The sequence below is a fragment of the Staurois parvus genome, unplaced genomic scaffold, assembly GCF_062004578.1.
Source record: "Staurois parvus isolate SC_StPar_1 unplaced genomic scaffold, SC_StPar_1.0 ptg000048l, whole genome shotgun sequence".
NCBI classification, from domain to species: Eukaryota; Metazoa; Chordata; class Amphibia; order Anura; family Ranidae; genus Staurois; species Staurois parvus.
The window spans coordinates 16,699,653-16,715,095 of record NW_028317844.1 but is presented as its reverse complement, the minus strand read 5'-3'; the positions used below and the strand labels follow the sequence as shown (position 1 = coordinate 16,715,095).

General features: G+C 38.3%; 1 long non-coding RNA gene across 10 annotated transcripts in view; it reads left to right on the top strand.

The window, feature by feature from the left end:
* Positions 1 to 15,443, top strand: part of LOC149470366 (uncharacterized) — a 502,914-nt gene that overhangs the window by 349,428 nt on the left and 138,043 nt on the right. For all 10 annotated transcript variants that reach the window (XR_016309161.1, XR_016309158.1, XR_016309154.1 and 7 more), the window contains one exon: positions 1,914 to 1,963. This is a non-coding gene — a long non-coding RNA (uncharacterized LOC149470366). The remainder of the gene's footprint in view (positions 1 to 1,913; positions 1,964 to 15,443) is intronic.

Here is a 15,443-nt window from a genome sequence, read left to right as displayed (position 1 = left end):
CTGTCTAATGATATTTAGAGCTGAGAAGTGGGGATGGCTGTACTCTCAAGTTCTCTGCATGAGGGAGGACTGTGTACAATCAAGTAGCACATATATAGTCTTTTGAGTAAAATAGGTGAAGGCCTAAATTTCATCATTGCACCTTTTTTAAACATTGAAAACTTGTGAAATTTGGGAAATATGCATTAGTCCCAAGTACATATTAGTCCCCTTCCTCTAGCTAGTTTTCCATACTGACACTAATGAGAAAGGAGGGAATAAGCATCATTTAGCAAATAAGTTTGGGAAGCCATAATTTTGGTCAGAATCATGCTACTTAGCTTTGTCTGCTTAACCAGCTCAGCTCTCATACCTGTACACTCACAATGGACCAGAGCAAATTATACAGTTCTGTGATAGGTCTGTGTATTTGCCAATACCATTGGTGGTAATAAACTCTTTAAAAATCCACTGACAAGGCAGGGGTTTTATAATAGAAGAGACCCTAGAGGTCTCTTCTGTCATAAATGCCCCCCCTTGCCTGTCAGCGGGTAATGAGATCTGAGCTGCGCATGCGCAGCTCATACCGCATGTATGGTCCACTCTGCATGCCACTACGGTGTGAGTCTCATGAGCATGTGTGGGAGTGATGACACTGCAGCCTGGCCAATCAAGTGGCCTAAGATTCGGAACCCGGAAGTAGGACCGTGTTAACATAGAAGCGCCCAGGTCTCTTTGGGAGCCATGACAGCCCAGAGTTTGAGGTCTCCGTTTTTAGGTAAGGCTCTCATTATGTACTAGTATGCAATGCATACTAGTATATTATGGCTTAAACCTCCAGGGGAGCACATTATTTTAGTTTCGAATAGAGACTTTACTACCGCTTTAAGATAATAAAATTAGCACATATATGCTTTTTTTTAGGACAAACAAGGTTTTCGTTGGAAATATTGGGGGGGGGGGTATTTACTAAAACTGGAGAGTGCAAAATCTGGTGCAGCTGTGCATGGTAGCCAATCAGCCTCTAACTTCAGTTTGTTCAATTAAGTTTTGACAATAAAACCTGTAAACTGAGTTGCATCAGATTTTGTAGTCTCCAGTTTAGTAAATCTTCCCCATTGCCTTGCTAAGATGATTCTATTTTGTACGCAATCCATTGACAAAAAAGTAAGAAAACTAAAAAAAAACCCCACATTTTTTTCTACTTTGATCATTGTTAATGTAGATAAAAAGTAGTAAATGTGTTTTATACTTTATCCTGTTTAAAATGTTCCTAAAATTATGATTATGATACAAAGCATTGCAACGTTATTTACAAAAGAAAAAAAAGGCTTTTTAAACATGACACTTACATTTTTAAACAAAATGAATAAAGATGAAAAAAAATTAAATATTCAAGTTTAGAAAAATAGAAAAAAAATCAGCAGGAAATTAGTAAGGCCAATAAAGAGTTGTGTAGGAACAAACTGTATTTACAAAAACACTTTTTTTTCTTGCCACTTTGCTTTAACCGACATATGCAGATTGAAGATCGTCCCTGTGCAGGTAAATGCAACAGACTAGACACAAAAGTAACAATGTTACTTACTATTTCTTGATCTTGGCCTGAACAGTGTTTTTAAATACTTTTCCAGATGGTATGCTTTTTGGCAGCAGTAATTATAGCTGCTGTATTTACACAGCAACTCTTGGCTGTAATTTTGTCAGTCAGGAATTGCTGTTAAGTGCAAAGTGAAGTGCAACAGTGGGCTAAAAGGGAGGACCTAAATATGCCCTGCGTAGCATGCCTAGTGTCCAAAACTGATTAGGTATGCACCTATTGTTTTGAAATGTATGTAACAATTTGAAGGCCATAATGCAGCAGAACATGAGTACTCATTTGAATGTTTTTCTTCATGCCATGCTTGATATTTTTTCTGTGTTTTTTTTCATAGCATCCACTGAGGGCGGTGGACATGGGGATGGTCCTGTGAAGGTCCTGTGGGTAAGTGTCTAGTATTTGTCATCTTAGATTGTAAACTCCAAGGAGCAGGGCCCTCCTGACCCTCTTGTATTGAACTGTATTGTTGCTATATTGTCTTCTATTGTTCTATTGTAAAGCGCTGAGCAAATTGTTGGCACTATATAAATTTTGTACAATAATAATAATCTTTAGATTTGTTTTTGTTTCAGGCACAGCCAAAAACTTAGATTTTCAGCTGTGTGAAAGGTGTGGGAGTAGGCGTCATTTACATTTTCATCTGATTTTTTTTAGCAAGAGGGTAGAGCCAGATTACTTTTTAAGTAAATTAGCATTTATCTTGCTAAATGAGGTCAAGCTATATGTCAGCTTAGGTGAATACGTTTAGAGCCTAGACTCCTTTATTAACCACTTCCTGTCTGCTGTATGTGTTCTAGTAAGGGAGTAGTGATAGCACGATCATGGCTACAGCTGCAGTCATGATCCTGGTATCATTTTTTTAAGAACAGGTGATGGGCTTTCATGCAAAAGTGATCCAAGCAGCTATACGGCCGCCCGATCACTTTTGCAGGCTTTCATGTAAAAGTGATCCAAGCAGCTATACAGCCGCCCGATCACTTTTGCAGGCTTTCATGTAAAAGTGATCCAAGCAGCTATACAGCCACCTGATCACTTTTGCAGGCGGTGGAAGTGGTTCCACCCACTGCCATTACAAGACAGGGAGCTTGGTACCCATGCAACCACTTGCATAAGATGCGCTACACAGAGTGAGAGGAACTTCCATTGTTCCTCCCCCTCTGTGACATTAGAAACTGGAAGCCCTAAAAATGCTGTCACTTCTGGTTCAGGTCTCCTTGTTTACAAGCCATTATTGCCTTGTAAAGGATCTGATCAAACCAATCTTGTTTTGATCAGATGCTTTGGAGGCCAGACAAGAGATATGGGGTCTTTTAGACCCCAGATATCTCCATAAAGAGGGCCTATCTTGCAAATATTGTATGACATAAAAAAATCTCAACAACAGCCATTTTATTCTCCAGGGCCTCAACTTTTAAATATACAGGGTTCTAAGTAATTTTATTTTAAAAAAATGCAGATTTTTATATGTATGAGAGAAGTGTCAGAATTGGCCCTGTCTGGAGGTGATTACACCAACAACATTCTTATGCTACTTTCACACTGAGGAGTTTTTGTAGAGTTTTTGAGTTAAAAAAAGCACATGAAAAGCTCAAGAAAAACACTTCCCTATGTATGTGAATGCACTGTATATCTATGTATGTTTTCACACTGAGGCATTGCACTTGTGGTTTGGTGTGAAAACTCCTGCTTGTAGCATTTTTGGGGCATGTTTGGGGAGTTAAATAAAAGCCCCAAAAATGCCTCTTCCCATTGAAATCAATGGTAAACGCCTGAAAAGCGCATGAAAAGCACCTCAAAAACACCTCTGAGAAGTGTTTTTGGTGCAGTTGTAAGTCACAAATGCTCAGAAAGCACGGCAAAGGTGCCTATGTGTTTATGCTGTGTTTTTGTGGTAGATCAGTGAAAGTAGCCTTCGGCTTGCTTGTAACATCACCCCAGCATTAGTTACATGTGCCTCACACACAGCATAGAGTAACATTACAGTTTTTCACATCTAAATTTTCTATTACATTATCCTCCACAAAGCTATTCAAGGACAGTGTGGAAATGTTGTTTTTAAAAATATTTAGTCCATTAGCAATCTCAGGATGTGGCTTGAAGAACTGTGGTATCACACTGTTGAGCATTGATGACAGCAGCTGATGTTGTTTGATTCAGGGTTACAAAGTCAAATTTAAAGTTTATACATAAGGATATATTTGCATATTTTTGGGGGGCAGAGTAGGAAAGGATTCTAACTCCTGTATATATTAGCCCTATTAATTGTGTAGTTAGCATGATTTCCCATTACTTCTGTTCAGCTAAAAACAATTTTACCAGACAAGATGTGAGAATAACTGGCAACAATAAAAATCTGACAGGGCTTATGACCTTCCCTTACACTGCTAAACATTGTTTTTATTTCTGCCTCTGTTGTTGTTGGAGAGTTTCCCTCATTTCCCATGTGTTACAACATTGTTAGCAAAACAATCACTGAGGCGAGATCTCTGTAACTAAGCCCCAGATGGCAGTAAAAATGAGGCAGGGGCTCTAATCCTTCTGCACTCTATGAAAAATTGTCATGACATATGCGTGAAGTATGGTTTGCTTTGAACCTGGGTAATAAACCTTTCTGGCTTTGTGGTTAAATATAAAAGTCAGCCTTTGTTTATTTTTAGGTTTACAGAGTGCTGTAGATACAGTTTTTGTGACCAAATAGTGCAGAGGCAGGACTTGTCTGTGTCTTCAAATTGGTGACAGAAATCAGAAAGCTAAAGGTAGAGAGCATTTAAAGTGTTACTAAACCCAGGACCCTGCATTCACTATATCTGGTCTCCCACAGTACACAGAGCATGGGATTGCAATTATTTTATTAAATATAAACTGCTAAATACCTTTTCTCAGTAGCAGTATATAGCAGTCTTGTGACGTCTATCAGTGTCCAGCCGAGCACTGGTTAATTTTTTAGGAAGAGTTTTCATTCTCCTCTGACTCCCCTGTGAGGCTGCATAACCCCTGACCCTCTGTCTGGCTGATTGGCCCTATGCCGATCACATGCACCCTAAAGATAGCAATACACACCAAACAGCATGGGCAGACTTGCCACTGCTGCTCTAACTATGGCAGATGGGTTAAGGACAGCAAAAGAAGGGGAGGATCAAAGAAGACAGGACCAAAAAGCCTTTTTACACTATGCATATGATTACCCCTTAGGCATACCCATAATTTTGGAGCATGTGAATATAGTATACATTTTACTTGTATCCACATGATACATACGCAAGAATATATTATTTTTTCTGTACACCTATTATTTTGTCCAATTCTCACAAAGCGCCCATATATCCTTGTGCATGGTCTGATCACCATATTGTCTGGTTTCATACTAAACAGATTGGCTTATCCTCTACACCATATTCTTGACAGCTTAACGAGTCCCTTCCTTCAGATCCACTTCGTGAACATGCAGTGGTTACAGTCTTAGAAGAATATTTTCACATAAATGACAGCCTTTGGACAGCTCATAAAACTGCAATTCATGGATGTCTCATCCAACTAGCCTCAGCTCAGAACAGAGAGTCCAGGCATAAAATATTTGTCCTTACTAAAGAATTGGATGAATTATATAAATCTTATGCCAACACTCACTCTCCATCAGTGGCACAATTAATCTCTCAGAAATGGTTAGAATTAGACTCTCTACTCTCCAATAAAGCAGAAAAAGCCTTGAGATGGTCAAAGGCCAATTATTTTCTCACTAGCAATTCATATACAGTGATGTTTGCTTGCAAATTGAATGAAACTTTAAAACCAATGCACATATATAAATTATGCACCAGGACAAATGGTTACTCTCCCCCAACACATTCTTAAGATTTTTGAAAACTTCTATTCAAATTTGCTTTCCTCACCTCCATCTTATATTTCCTTTTCTACCTTATCGTGCTATGCAAACCTTCCAATCCCTACCCTCTCCCACTCCAAACAGGATATTTGGAATGCTCCTAGCACAGAAGAGGGGATGTTAAATAATATTAAACCCCTTAAATGGAATTCTGCTCCAGGTCCTGACTGCTTTTCAACTCTATATTACAAATAATTTGTTAAATTCTATAACCTACTATAGTAGGTTATTTAACCCTTCACACTCAATACAAACTGTTATTCTTCTATTTATGACCCAGCTGGGTTTTTTTGCCTAACTTATTACTAAGTCTTGAAAGAATTCTCAATGATATCTGGACTATCCCTATAATACCAAATGGCCATGTCTATTATCTTCTCTGAACCTCAATGGCAGCCTTGAAGTCCTCCTTCCCTTTTATATGATCTACGATATTTTTTTATTATCCGGGAATCACACTGACCCCTACCTTACAATCTTTGTTCTCCAAAAACTACCCTTCGATCATTTCCAAAATCCATATCAAAGCATGATATGGAGTACATATCACATTTCATTTCTGGGCAGAGTTACAGCTATAAAGATGAATGCTCTCCCAAAGCTTCTGTACCTATTCAGGGCCCTTCCCATTGGACTCACAAGATTCCTTTCAGTCGGAAATAAATAAATAAATATGGTCAAATTTCTGCCCCCCTTTTGCAAAAAACACCTGGACCTCCCATGCATATGGCTGTATTACTTAGCTTCTCCCTTTTCCTAAATGACTCAATGAAACATTTATAATTCAAAGTACGTTTTGCCACTAGGGGGCACTGCAGGGAAAATCCATCCTGTATCTCCTACAGTTGGGTGATTTTTGGGATACAGTAGATCATAGCTTCTGCCCTCCAGTCAGGCCTTAATTGACAGGTAAGGGAAAACTTGACAAATTAGTTTATCTTTATAACTTTTAAAACATCCTGTTGATGTGCTCCACAATCACAGTGTAATGTTTACCAATAGTCTGGTCAGTAAATTGGTTTTTCTTTTCTTTCTCTCAGTAAAATGGTGAGACCAACATCTAGAACAGTGCTTCTCAACCAGGGCTCTGCAAGAGGTCCCCAGGGGTTCTGCCACAATCTGCCCATACATCACAAGCAGAATATGGGTAGATCACATCCCCACATAGTTGACAGTCAAGCTACAGAGCCGCAGAGGAAAACAGCTTGCATCACTGTCCTGCACCGATCCAAGACGACATTCCCCTCCTGTCTCTTCCAGGTGCCTGTGTGCAACATCACTTGGGAGGAACGAGAGTGGAGGGCAGGTGGGGATAAGTGTACCAGTTACAATCCAGTAGCTTTCCTGAGCTATTCTGCATGACGAAAACCACTACAGACCCCAGTATTGTGCCCTCCAGTACTGTTTCCTCCTGGCCCCCCTGTACCCCTCCTGATGGACAGGCAGATTGTGGTGGAACACCTTGGGGACCTTTGTTCTCTACGGGCTGCCTATACTGTTCACTCCTGGCCCCCCTATACTGTTCCTTCTTGGCTCCCCTATACTGTTCTCTCCTGGCCCCCTGCACTGCTTATCTCATGTTTCTCCCAGAATTTAGCATCTGTGCAAAAAAAAAGAAGCACAAGTTTTAAGAGGTAAGTTTGAATATTCATTCTATTGTTTAATGCTCTTTCTAAGATTAATTGTTGTTAGATCTACAGCTTGCTGATCGCATCAATGTTCAATGAGCTGTACATATGAAAATTATTTCAAGGGCTCACTGAGATCTCAGACTTTTTGCCAGGCGTTCTTCAAAGGTAAAAAGGTTGAGAAACCGTGATCTAGAGTTTGGAAGCATTTCCACAGTGCAATTTCTGTTGAGAGTAAAGCTGCAATTTACAGTGTATCAAAATTACTTTCAATTTATAAAACTACTCAACACTAATTTTTTTTTAATTTTTTTCCAAAAATGTAAATTTTTTTCCGGAAATAAACAGGGAAAAAAATTTTCTTTTTCCATGGCTTCAAAATTTCCAGAAATGTTACATCTCTAGCTGTGACTAAAACAAATGTTATTGTGAGGATCTATTGTGTAGCAATGCCAACATGACTCACAAAATGGCTTTATCAGGAGGGCAACCAGTGTCCTCATGAGTGTGCATTGGTGCCCATGAGAAAAATTGCTCTTCTGCCCAAATGTCACCAGGCAACTGGCACTCAGAGCAAACTAGAAAAAAGTAAAATTGACATTTAAATAATTTTGAGCAGCAAGACAATTTGAAACATTACTATTATTATGGATTTTAACAAAATAAGTAAGATTCAACTACATCATTACAAGAGAGAGAACAGAAATTTTAAAAAGGGTAAAAGTTGTCCTGTGTTCTGTGGTTCCTATTGGATTGCTTATCATCTGTATTGTTCTGAAAATCCCCAGAAGAGCTGCAATGTTTCTAAGGCACAGTACTAAATTGTAATAGTTAATAATCAATAAACAATTCATAAATAACAACTTGTCTCATATCATTTATGCACTTCTCTGTAACAGGGAATAAAAACCTTATTTATAAAAAATAAAATTAAGCAGTGATATTAACAAGTGTATTTATGATACCCATAACTATTAGCAACCAATCTGGTTAGAGTATCTTCTGTGTATTTAAAATACTACATACATAAAATATGAACCAATGCATATAAACTAAATGATAACATTGCAAGAAGCGCAATAAGGGCAGTCCAAAATAAGTGGATATATCTGTTTACTGGAACCAGTAGCAAGCCAATATGTCCAATAAATATCCACCACATGCCGGAGAACCACAGTTTCAAAGTGCTTCCTTTGACCCTTTGGTGCCCTTTTTTTAGGGATGGCCAGATGCTATTGAACTGTAATATAATTAATAAAAGGTGATACAGCTTTTTCCCATTGAGGATGGTACCAAATCTCCTTCCACCATCATGTCCTTCTCAGAAACACTGGGCAATTATTACTTCATAATGACACATTAAAAAGAAAAGAGGGAAATTCTCCTTAGTTTAACACATTTCTTCAGAAGCAGCATCAGTAGCAACACCCAGGCAACACAAACTCCCTTGAACTCTCCAACCCCTTTGCATGACAAACAATATCCTGCTGGTACATTTACAACTTTGCGATACCATGTCTGATATATGGAAATGAAAGGCAATAGAAATGAATGGCAAAACATTTGTGCATAGATATAGAAAACATTATAAATGCTCTGTTGGTATTAGAGCACTGATTTTTCTAATTTTCTAATTTTTTATGTGCTATTGATAGCCCCTGCGTGGGCGTGATTTGTTGCTCCTGTGTTAAACTGTTACAAATTAATAAAAACCATTGAAATACAAAAAACATTATAAATACCTTTTTCCCCTTTTTTTAAATAAGTAATCACATTCCCTCTGTTCTCAGCTGAATAGGAGCTGGGGGAGGAAAAAGATCAGCACACTGATCTTCTCAGTGAATGGCTGTGCAGGGGACATGTCAGGATGAGTCTAATCATTGGAAGAGAGCAGGCTGAGTTCTCAGCATAGCTAGAGAACTGACCAGGGTGTGTTCTTCTGCCTAGTGTAGTCAGTTTTTAATAGGAAATCCAGGAGACTGGTAGGATCACCAGGGAGTCCACACAAAGAATGCAATACAAAGAGAATAGGAAACTTTTTTTTCACTCAAGTACATGGTACAACAGGCACATATCAGGAATATGAAATGTTGGGTTTGCACATTCTTTAAAAGTGGACACTCTGATAAGGCTTTATTTCACTCATTTTGACCAAGGATTCAACAGTTCTGGATTACAGTAGAGTGATGTACTAGCTCAGGTTGACATAACTACAAGCTAAACAATAGGAAAAAAATAAGAATATCCTTTTAGTATAATGGATTTACCTTGACCCTCCTTTCATCTTATTATCCATAGAAAATTGACCTATGCATTCCTTATGGCATCAGACACTCAGGTTCAAAAATTGTTTGACATCTTGGAATCCTTTATTCAAAACTTAACAACTGACAAATAGCAGTCAATGGCACAATGCTTAATATACAAAATAGTATCAGACCAGATAACTCCTCAAAGACCCCACAATCGTAATGAACACATCTCATGTCAGGGGACTCCCTCCTCTTTATGCTACATTTAGTGTAAGACCACCGCTGCCCACCCAATGTTCACTGTTTAGTATAGACTTCAAACAACTAGATGCACACTGATATTGCACTGCGACAGTGGGGATTATTTACTAAAACTAGAGCTTGCAAAATCTGCTGCAATTCATCACAGAAAACAATCAGCTTTCAGGTTTTTTTTGTCAAAACTTAAATGAACAAGCCAAAGTTAGAAGCTGATTATCTACCATGCACAGCTGCACCGGTGTCATTGTTTTGGCAAAATAAACAGACAAATTATGTTTATAGAAACCAGAAAATGTTTAAATACTCCCTTATCCTCTGATGCAACTTATGTGTTGTACACAGGGGTGGACTGACCATTTGGAAACACGGGCACTGCCCGAGGGCCTGGGGTCAGTAGGGGGCCCCATGAGATGCCCCTGGTACCTTTTTCATAGGCTTTTTTGAGTTTGGGCAAGGACACAGGGCCCCCATGATCCCCTATTGCCCAGGGGCCCCATGAGTTGTCAGTCCGTCCCTGGTTGTAAAACTCACATATTGAGCCCCACATGAGAATTTTCATACTGTACGTAAGTCACATGGGTAGTACTGCATGTATTAAATTGCTTTATTTTATAACTCCTACCTATTGTCCTAGGTACAGCTCTTGATTTCTTTTTCGTTCCCATATCTTTTTACTGTTTTACTTTTTACTGTTCTACACAGTATGCATTTCATACACGAACAAAAGCCAATGCCATCAAATCTAGTCACTTTATTATTACCCGGTGGATCCACTATATTGTGGAATCATTTTAGAGTTGTTTTGGGAGAAAAAGTGCTAATACCCTGTCCCTTTGTAAAATAGAGAGAATATGGGGTTGGGTCTGTGCCATGGTAAGGGACTGCTGCTGACACCTACCACACCCTAATTAGAATGTGTAGAAACAATAAAAACATAAGGGTGTTCCTCATAAATAGTATAAGTACAATCAGTGTTCTATGTGATAAATAGTGTCTACCATGATCATGGTGCTATACAACACCTCCCCCTCTTCCTGTTTCTGTGATTATAAATGAATGAAAATAAATAAATAAAATAAATTAAAAAAATTAAATAAATAAATTCCTAGGAAGATCCCTCCTTCCTATAAACCTTTGTAAAATAGGCCAATGTTTAATAATAATCTTTACAATCCCCAAATACTAAAAGGTTAACTCTGATAAATAAGAAAGAAGAATCATTGTCTTTATGTATCTTGTTTTCAAATGGCTTGTCCTTCCTTGATCTATTCCTTCCATCTCCTATTCTATTCCGCAAGCTTTCTAATTGCCTTTTGCTGTAACCCTTTTCCTAAAACTTTTTAATTATTTTTACAGATAAAATCCTCCTTTAACTCCTTCCTGCCAGCCAGCGCAGAGAGGCCACATATATGTGTACCCAAAGTAAAACAGAACTGTGCCAAGAGCGCACCGTGCACACTCCTGACACAATTAATGGAAAGCTCCTGATCTCTACTTGTGATCAAGAGCTTTCTGATCATGTGACCACTGTGATTTCCTCAGACTGTACCAAACTGTTGATTTGGCCACTCCTAATGTTGCTGCTCTCTCTCTGATGGATTTGTTTAATTTGTGAAGCTTTACAATGGCCTGTTTCACTTGCATGCACAGCTCCTTTGAACGCATGATGTAAGTTCACAGCAATAGATTCCAAATGCAAATACCACACTTAGAATCAACTCCAGACTTTTTACCTGCTTAATTGATGAAGAAATAATGAAGAAGTAGCCCACACCTGGCCATGAAACAGCTTTTGATTCAATTGTCCAATTACTTTTGGTCCCTTGAAAAAAGGAGGATGGCTACTCGTAAGAGCTTTAATTCCTAAACCCTTACTCCAATTTGGATGAACATACCCTCAAATGAAACCTGAGAGTGTGCACTTTCAGCCCATGTCCATTATATAACTATAGATTGAATATGTTTTGGTAAATACCTGATAAAAAAACTAAAATTGTGCCTGTATCCAAATATATGTGGTCCTAACTGTATGTAAACATTCAAATTAATTTTAGTGCAGACAAACACAAACAATAAAAGATGAGTTTGTGTTGATTAAACCACAATGCCAAACCATAATATCCTCTATGTAGAAGTGGTTAGGCTGATTTATAGACACTCAAATCACCTCTACTACATAGCATGCAGCCAGACGTGTAAAAAATAAAAACATTTAATAGGTGGCAGAAATTGGGTTAATTTGAATACTTTTATTTTATGTCACTGTAGTTGTGTCTTTTTTAAGTGGTATGTTCCATTTTATTTGGTAATAAGTGATCCATCTGTACTTCTCTTATGACACCTGTGCTTTGGCCAGATGATAACTATCAGGCTAGTAAATGAGGCCATAAAAACTTATAATCCATTGTTTATTTGTATAGCAGTAGATAATGCTGATTTTTAGAGATATCGCTTAGGGGTTTATTTGAAAAGCAACATTACATCTGATACTGTTGTAAATAAGAATTAGATACCAACAAAATGTATGCACTTTTTGAAGAAAATATTAAACAATCTTTCTAAGCAATAGGAGCACTTCGGCTTCAGAGCTATTTCTGCTGTGTTAAATAAAGAGAAGTCAATGGGGATATACAGGCATAACCAGGGGCAGACTGACAACTCATGGGGCCCCTGGGCAATAGGGGATCATGGGGCCCCTGTGTCCTTGCCCAAACTCAAAAAAGCCTATGAAAAAGGTACCAGGGGCATCTCATGGGACCCCCTACTGACCCCGGGCCCTCGGGCAGTGCCCAAGTTTCCAAATGGTCAGTCCGCCCCTGGGCATAACACTGTGGGCTGGGTTGGATTTTAGGATTAGGATGAGGAATGTGGATTGTGCTCTGCTAGTGTAAATCTGGTAAAGCAGCAAATTACTGACTAGGGATTTAACATTGCAAATAGTTAGAAGGAAAGTGCAGTCACATGACCTGCTAAAGTCATTTGATAAGCTGTCACCCAGTCCTGAAGTGTGCCTTTTCAACCAATGAGAGAGAATTTGTGAAAAGTGTCAAAACCAATGAGGTGCTTGAGATACAAGTCTATTTCTACAGTTGGTAAACCATTTACAAACATTTCAAAGCAGCCAGAGATATTCCACACATGCCATCTGTACTGGTAACATCAAAAAATGTGGAGGCCTAGCGAGCACACACGTAAGCAGCTAAATGCACTGATAAAAGGAACCACAAAACCTTTCAATAGCAAGAAAAACAAAGAAATAAAGTGCAGCGCTAAAGTAATAAAAAACTAATGAATACAGTCTTAGGTAGACAAGCTCCTTAATAAATATAAGGAGTGCTGATGTGACAGTTCTGTTATGAAATCCAATGCAGTGTCCAGTGAAAGAATGGTAAGATTGCCTACTAACCAGAAGCGCAATCAATATGTGCATATAGGAATCCAAGACCAGCTGGAAGTCTGAAGTGGGAACAGCCAGGTGGAATGTTGATGTCCTCCAGGGGGTCCCTCAATCAAATAATGGGTACTGGTCTGTCACCTCTCTCCTCTGGTACGAATGGAACACCAGGGGGTCCAGGGGGTCCCTCAATCCTTTGGTGGGTGCAGATCTGGTCTATCACCTCCCTCCTCTGGCCCGAATGGGACGTCTTGTCTTTCGGTTGAATAAATGCATTCAAATGCATTTAAATGCAGCACCCCACACAGCTCCAAGTATCCGCCATACCACTCGAAGGCCCACTCCCCCCTGCGCCGGAAGAACTGTTCCCAGTACTTGCTGGAGGAGAACTGCTTACTGAGAGCAGTAACTGTGTTCATTAGTTTTTTATTACTTTAGCGCTGCACTTTATTTCTTTGTTTTGTACTGGTAACATATTTACAAGTATTTGCAAACTATTTTCATACATATACAATTTACCACTAGCTGTTGTGCAAACCTGCATGTTCTTGCAACACAGAAGGACTTTTTTTCAGACATAGCACAACTTCTCCTGCCTCCACTCCCCAAAGTCCACACACATAGGTAAAGGACTATTAGGAGATGTGTGGGGACATGCTTATCAGCAATGTGAACTCATTTAGGGCAATCTGAAGATCCTTCCTTCCAACACCTGCCCCAGCAAGAATTTTACAAGTTTGGTGAGGTTGTTACAGGAAGTAATAAAAGCTGTTTCTTGCTACAGGAACAAAACAAAGAATTAATGCTGGAGCATGCTCCAGGGAGGGAGAGATTTACTAGTAAATTTGGGTCATGCATGGAGATATGCTTTAAAGGTTCCCCTATGTGAGAGACATAACAGACTTAATGGCTAAGAAGTAATTATAATACTACATATACTGTCAGATTTAGGGTAGAGACAGTTTGTATTTTGGGGATTTTGACTATTGATATCTTTTTAACATGAGAGATTACTCAAAATAAGTGGGACAGAATGAGATCGTTTAATTCTGTTTGAAAAATTATTTTCAGGAGGTAGGATTTTATAATATTTTTCATTTAACATTTTGTTGTAGCAAACAACTATAGTATTGGTGTTTGGAAAAGTGTGGGAGGCTATTTGTTTACTGTTTTTATGTATTTTTATGTTTTGTTTTTTTTATTTGTTTTTTTGTTCTTATATGGTAGCATACAGGATTAGCCACTCTTTCCTAATTCCGATTGAACCGATTCATTCTTGTCTAGGATATGCTCCAGATAATGTATCCTGAGAAGTGGCCTATAGAGAGGAGTGGCCTTGAGATATTTAGTACTGAATGTGTTTATGATCACTTCTGGTTAGGGGTATAGAATACCTGCTCCTGTTCCGCTTATACATCATGAGGCTGGATGGAGAAGCCAGAAGAAGGAAGTACATACTCCTAAGTAATTATTTACTATCATGAAGTGTTTATATGGCTGGTGGGATGGGTTATGCTCTATATAATCTTACTGGGAACATCACACTGCCAGCCCATGATGATGGCCCTTAGGCTGAAATGCAGTGGGCAAAGCCAGGAGTGTGAGGTAGGACCCCATATTTGATACTGTTCATGTAGAACTTTTGTATATGTTTTTTCTATTTTTCAAATAAATGTTTTTAATGAGTTACACTATGGGATCTTTGTTCTGTGTACCCATTGTGAGTGTTACCATCTACTAAGCAGGAGCCACAGAGATGATAGAGTATTGATATGATTTTTAATAAGAAGAAGATTGAGAGTTTAGACTGAAATTTTGGCTATTGCTGTCCATAAGCTCACCTTGACCTTCTATCATGTAAAAGTCTCACCCTTTGGTAAGATGCTCAGTGTAATGTCTGATGCATGGACTGCTTACTAAACATTTGGGAAGACCAACTTGGGATCACACTGTGATTTATCTACATTGATTTAAAGACTGCTCACAGTGCCACTTTCTGTTTGTTATTTTCTATTATGATGGCTGTGTACACCATTTTAAGTGTGCAGCTTATTATTTGGGTTATTTTAAAAAGAGCAGGTTTGGTTTTATTTTAAGGATAACAAATATTTTGTTGTCACCTAGCATGTTTTTTTAGAATGTACTTAACTACCTAGCAACATGTATATGTTTAATATAAATATTGAATAAACAGAAATTCTTAGAAATTATAGAAACATAATATTATAGCACATTTTGAATGGACTTAAAACATGCTACATTTAAATATTTGGTTTTAAAGTAAAAATAATGAACACCATTAGTAAAACTAAATGATCTTTTTTTTTAATACTCTTTGTATATACTGTATATTAATATTTTTTATATCATTTTAACTGTGGAGCATGAATCCACTGGTTATATGCCTGCCAGCAGAAGCACAGAATTAGAGCTCCTCTGTTTTACA